We start from the raw sequence: 6308 nt of genomic DNA, 5'->3' as shown, positions 1-6308 counted from the left end.
GAAAATATTTGAACGTGGTTTGAGCATGTGAATAAAATGAAGAAAATGAATGACTTTTGTTCAAATGACCATTGTGGATAGAATCTACCGTTCTCCTTCTGTCTTAAACTTTGCTGTTGCCATGACAACCAGTATGTTTTTTTTTCCTCCTATATTTTTCTCATGACAACAGTTCTGCATGTGATGCACTGTTTCCCACACTTGTGATTACTCTGCAAATATATTTATGTCCTTCTGCTCATTAAACAGTTCTTTGTAAACATAGATTTTGTATATATATGCCCAGGAATCAAATTAATACTCTAAATCTGACTTAAAAAAGAAAATAAATGGATTTTCTTGGCATTTGACTACTGGTAGCTTTATCAGAAGCTGCAACCTAATGCACTGTTTCAGTGCCAAGAATGACAGTTCAAGTCTGGCTGATTTCTACTTGACGTAAGTCACCTAAGTGAATCGAATGAAAGACACACAAGCACTCTACTAAAGTGACCGTCTAATAATGGTGGAAGTGTGATCTTTCCAGACACCGACGTTTGGTCCGACCATAAAAAGATAAGCTCATGAAGTGACTGTCCAACAACCAAGCTTTTCTATAGAACTGCATGTCAGGACTCATTTGTGAAATTACTTGCATTAATCAACCAAAAAAAAAAAGTTTTATAATGAGAGAGAGAGAATTTCACATAGAGACTTGCCAATATTTGATATTTAAGACACAATGACCTTCACTGCTACAAAAATGTGAGGAAAAACAACTAAGTAATTCCATAATTTAAAAATTCTATAATCTTCTAAATCCACTATACTTTGGCAGTTGGCAAGACGTTAATTTTGGACACAGTATATGTCACATCAGATCAAACTCCTAGCACTTCAATACCCCACGTTTTGCATACATTTGTGACCCTGGACCACAAAACCAGTGGTAAGTAGCACGGGTATATTTTTAGCAATAGCCAACAATACATTGTATGGGTTAAAACGATCGATTTTTATTTTATGCCAAAAATCATTTGCATATTAAGTAAAGATCATGTTCAAAAAGATATTTTGTAATTTTCCTACTGTAAATATATCAAAACTTACTTTTTGATTAGTAATATGCATTGCTAAGAACTTAATTTGGACAACTTTAAAGGTGATTTTCTTAATATTTGGATTTTTTTGCACCCTGGGATAACAGATTTTCAAAAGGTTGTATCTCGGCCAAATATTGTCTGATTCTAACAAACCACACATCAACGGAAAGCTCATTTATTCAGCTTCAAATGATATATAAATCTCAATTTTAAAAAATCAACCCTTATGACTGGTTTTGTGCTCCATGGTCACATTTAACTAATATAAATAATGCTTAATGTTCATTTTATGTTTTATCACTATTAATATTTTTACATTAAAGGAGAAGTTCACTTTCAGGATGAAAATGTCCTGATAATTTACTCACCCTTATGTCATCCAAGATGTTCATGTCTTGCTTCAGTCGAATTAAGCTTGAATGGTTTAAAGAAATGGTTTGAAAGTCCAAATTGCAGTTTAATGCAGCTTTATATACTATATACTATATACTATATACAACGATCTCAGGCGATTTTGAAGTTGGAGAAGATGAGTTGAAGAATGAGTTTTTCACGTACCCTACCTTTTTGAACTGAAGTACACAGACAAAGAACTAATCACACGTGACATTTCTAACGTGATTACGTAAGGCATGAAGTCGCGAACGCACGCATTTGTGGTTAAAAAGTATAAAAAATATATTCAGGAAAATGACCTGATCGTTTCTCTAGATAAGACCCTTACTCTTCGACTGGGATTGTGTAGAGCCCTTTGAAGCTGCATTAAAACTGCAATTTGGACTTTCAGCCTGCTAATTCCCACTGAAGTCCACTATATAGAGAAAAATCCACACTGTAAAAAATTTACTGTAAAATTTACAGCAAGTTACTGGCAACTTTGGTTGCCAGCAATACTGTAAATTTTTACAAGTGCACTGTAAATGATTAACTACAGTTTTACTGTAAAATTTACAGCAAGTTACTGGCAACTTTGGTTGCCAGCAATACTGTAAATTTTTACAAGTGCACTGTAAATGATTAACTACAGTTTTACTGTAAAATTTACAGCAAGTTACTGGCAACTTTGGTTGCCAGCAATACTGTAAATTTTTACAAGTGCACTGTAAATGATTAACTACAGTTTTACTGTTAAAATACAGCAATTTTCTGTATATATATACTAGCAACGATATATACATTATTTAAAGCTGCTACTGTGAAATTGCAGCAATAGTTTGCAATTTTACAAGTGTACTGGAAATCATTAAATAACGTTTCACTGTAAAAATATTGTACTACTTTAATTTGTATATTCTTTATTTGCAGTATTTATTTTCCAGATTGCTGAATAATAATGACTAGCAATTTAAACAATTTATTAACTGCATAAGCTTTAAACAATATTTAACTGCATAAAGTGTTGTATAGTATGAAACTCAGTGCACCTATTATTTAATAAAAACAAAAATAATAATAATTTGACACATCTTAATCTTGATAAACAGGTCCAATTTTATTTAAAAAATCTCTTATTTATTAACTCTCAAATTTGCATGAAAGAAATGTCATAGAACAGTGTATTCAGTATTATTCTGAATTCCAAAATAAATTGGGCATGAAAATATTTACTTGAAACATATTACGCTGCTAAATATTAAGGTTAACCAATATTTAGCCAAAGTTGAAACCAACATCAAGTTAACCAACATGGTTATAATTAAATGGTTCGAAATACCATAAAGACAGTGATGAATTTTCACAACTTCATGGACAGTCCAACATGGCCAAACAACAAGCCCTCAAGTGAGTCCAAAAAAACTTCTGATCGAAAAAGGAGAACAGTTCAGATCCAGATGCTGTTCCAGCCCAGGATGCAGAGTGGCTAAAAAAATATATAAAAGAACAAAAAGGGCAATACATTAGATATTTTACAAAACAATGATACAGTCAGACAAAGACAGAGGGATGACAGATACAGTCAAAGGCAGAGAGAGTGATGATTGTTACAGTTAGATCAGTATGATATTAAACAGTAAAACACTAAAATTGTGAAAAATATTACAATTTTTACAAGTTATTACAAGTTTTATATTTTACTATACTTTCAAATATAATTTATTTCTGAGATGCAAAGCTGAATGTTCAGCATCATTACACCAGTGTTGCATGATCTTTCAGAGATCATTCTCATTTATTATCAATATCCTGATTTATTGTCAATGTTATTGTCAATGTTGTCAGTGTATGTTTTGGAGCCTGTGATACTTTTTCAGGATTCTTTGATGAATAAGTTTCAAAGAACAGCAGTTATTTAAAATATACATTTTATCTAAAAATATAAATCTTTACAATCAATTTCAATGTAACATACTATATATAAGTATAATATATAAGATTCCTGAAAAAAGTATCACAGGTTAATAAAAATATTAAACAGCACAATTGCTTCTAACATTGATAATAAATCAGCATATACAATAATTTCTAAAGGATCACTAAAGGACATTGGAGTAATTAGAAGACTAGTGTATTGATGCTGAAAATTCAGAAATAAATTACATTTTTAAGTATATTAAAATGGATAAAACATTTTAATAATATTTCACAACATTATAGTTTTTTCTGTATTTTTTATCAATTAAATGCAGCCTTTATGAGCAGAAGATACTTATTTCAAAACATAAAACCTACTGATCACAAACTTTTGAACGCTAGTGTAGATAAAGGATAAAATAACATAATAAAAGGAAAAAGATCTTGGTGTATGTGTACTTACATGTCAGTAATTCTGCTGAAAATCCTTCGCATTGCAAAGAAAACTGGTAACTTGGGTTCACTTCTGCTGGTTTCTTCTGTGTTCTGTCGTTTTAGATGGGTCTTTTCCTTTCAACTTCTTTGTTTTTCTCTCAGGATAAATATCTACAAAACAGTCAGGAAGCAGACAATATGTAATTCACATTAGTTTTAGCTTTTGTACATCTGAATTATTCTCCCTAAAAAAACTCTCTCTACTTGAGTTGAGAAACATATTCTATCATATCTACATGTAAAATGCAGGTACTCAGATTGTTAGAATGCAACTATTACCTTTGTATGAACTCCAAAACTCCGTCTGTCTCCTCTTGATAACGTTAGTCCAGAATATGTAATATGCTGCGAACAGGCCAGACAGGACAATGGGCTGGATTAAGGCATTCTTCAAATCAAAGTTAGCAAAAAGCATTAACGTTACATTCAAACAATAAGCGAATAAGCAAGTTATCAAAGGTGCTAGTACATCTCACTGCTTACGTTAACCACTTTAACAGCACCGTTCAGAGTTTACGTGACACACATCCTCCGTGAGCGGCTGACCGCGAATCGCGAGCCCTAAATACGCGTTTTATTTCGGTGCCCGTGTTAACAGATGGCTGCCTGTGCAAATTTGTTGTACATCATAAAATAATCACGAGAAAGTGTGCTGATCAGCACGACGTCGCCGTGAATCACATCTTTTGCCAATGAAGCTTGTAATTCTTAACGTAGGAACCCAGAGATGTTACGCCTATAGCCGATATAAGGCAGGGGAATGTGTGTGTAATCCTTCCGCGACTGCAGTGCCGAATCCCCGCACAAGTCTCTCTCGTGCTCCGCGGACGGAGGATTCGTTAATCTGCGGTTACCGCGAATGTTTATGACACCTTATATTCTTTAATATTCTAATACAGTTACAAATTATGAAAAATAAAACAGAAATAAGACACTTACTTACCACAGTTATGAATCGTTCTTCTTGCTGCTCCCAAATGTCGACCGTTAAAGATAATCCCGCCTCTTTAGATTTGAAATTTACCAGAATGCATTGCGGTTTACAGCAATATGCTGTATTGGCTGTATTATAAGAAATACAACCCGCTGCTGTAAAATATTGCTGTAATTTTTACAGCAATTTGTTACAGTGCAGGAATGATTTCCTTTAAAAACCTTAATTTCTTTGCGACTGAAGAAAGAAAGACATGAACATCTTGGATAGGGGTAAGAAAATTATCAGGAAATTTTCATTCTAGAAAGTGAACAAATCCTACTATCTAATAAAATCAAGTCACATCAAAAGTTAATCAAGCTTATGTCTTTTTAAATTCACTGCCTTTAAAATAAACATTCAAGTCTCCTTTTGTAAAAACACCTCTGCACAAAAGTAACTCTGCCTATGCTGAATCATCTAACACGTATCACATCTAGTTAGAGCAAAACTTAACAAAAAAGGACTAAAGAAAACATTGTTTCAATCAAGAAACAAGCAAGTGCTCTCTCTTATTCTCTCTCACATACACACACACTTAACTCTGGAGCTAGTACCATAAAATAGATTTTAGCTAAGGTTTCCATGGCAACATTAACATTTCCGCCCCCCAAACTAAGACAGCTCTATAGCTATACAGAGGCTGGGAGAGGGAGAGAGAATAGAAAGGAAAGAAAAACTCTCCTCCATTCCTGCAGACAGAACAACAAGGGGGAAGTCAATCATCTTGCAAGGCCTTATCCATCTGTCTCTATGTAATTCTAGAGTGGGGAAGGAAAGAGGTTTATTTGAATTATTATGTAAAGTTTGCACACACATTTTGACAGAGATTGCATACAAGCAATCAAGAAAACACAATACAGTCATTCTAATACATCAGTGGTTTACTTTGATTTAATTTATCGCATTTCTCATTTATGAGTTGATTAATCTAGAGGTATTACTTTGTTTCTGTGTAGTCTGAATTACTGTAAACACATCTTGCAATTACAATGGGAAGAGTCAAAACAACTTCAGTATAAACGTCATGGCATTTTCATAACATTATCATATATCACCTAACTTTATCTGCACCTGTATTTTGTAAAGCCAAATGTGTTTCAGAACTGTTTTTTCTTTGAGGACTACATCACCAAAGCAACAAATACATTTTCATAGTGTTACAAGAAAGCTTGCCTCTACACGCAAATCAACATTAAACGTTTGGTTAGCAGAACAGCTAAATGAAGCGAATAAAAAGCTCTCTTGTGGAAAGTCATAGATACTGTTGTACCCTCTGCAACAGTTCTATAAATAATAATAAAAAAAAAACACATTAGTCTACGTTTATACTAACAGCAGTGTGTCTGTCCCATAGAGAGACAGGAAGTGCTGGCTAATTCCAGAGGCCTAAACTGCAGTTTCTCAGCCTGCTCTCTGGAGGCAGCATGACAAGCCAATTAAAGCACAGGAAACCCACCAAGATA

The 6308-nt window shown here is 33.4% G+C and overlaps 1 long non-coding RNA gene across 1 annotated transcript; it reads right to left on the bottom strand.

Annotated features, from left to right (window-relative positions):
• Window positions 1-2549: 2549 nt before the first annotated feature.
• LOC141332490 (uncharacterized) lies at window positions 2550-4937 on the bottom strand. Its single transcript, XR_012355311.1, has 3 exons — window positions 4149-4937; window positions 3838-3980; window positions 2550-2943 (listed from the first exon to the last, which is right to left on the bottom strand). It is a non-coding gene; the product is annotated as an uncharacterized lncRNA (long non-coding RNA).
• Window positions 4938-6308: the final 1371 nt, after the last annotated feature.

The sequence above is a fragment of the Garra rufa genome, chromosome 3, assembly GCF_049309525.1.
Source record: "Garra rufa chromosome 3, GarRuf1.0, whole genome shotgun sequence".
NCBI classification, from domain to species: Eukaryota; Metazoa; Chordata; class Actinopteri; order Cypriniformes; family Cyprinidae; genus Garra; species Garra rufa.
The sequence above is the reverse complement of the archived record's forward strand: the minus strand, read 5'-3'. Positions and strand labels throughout refer to the sequence as shown.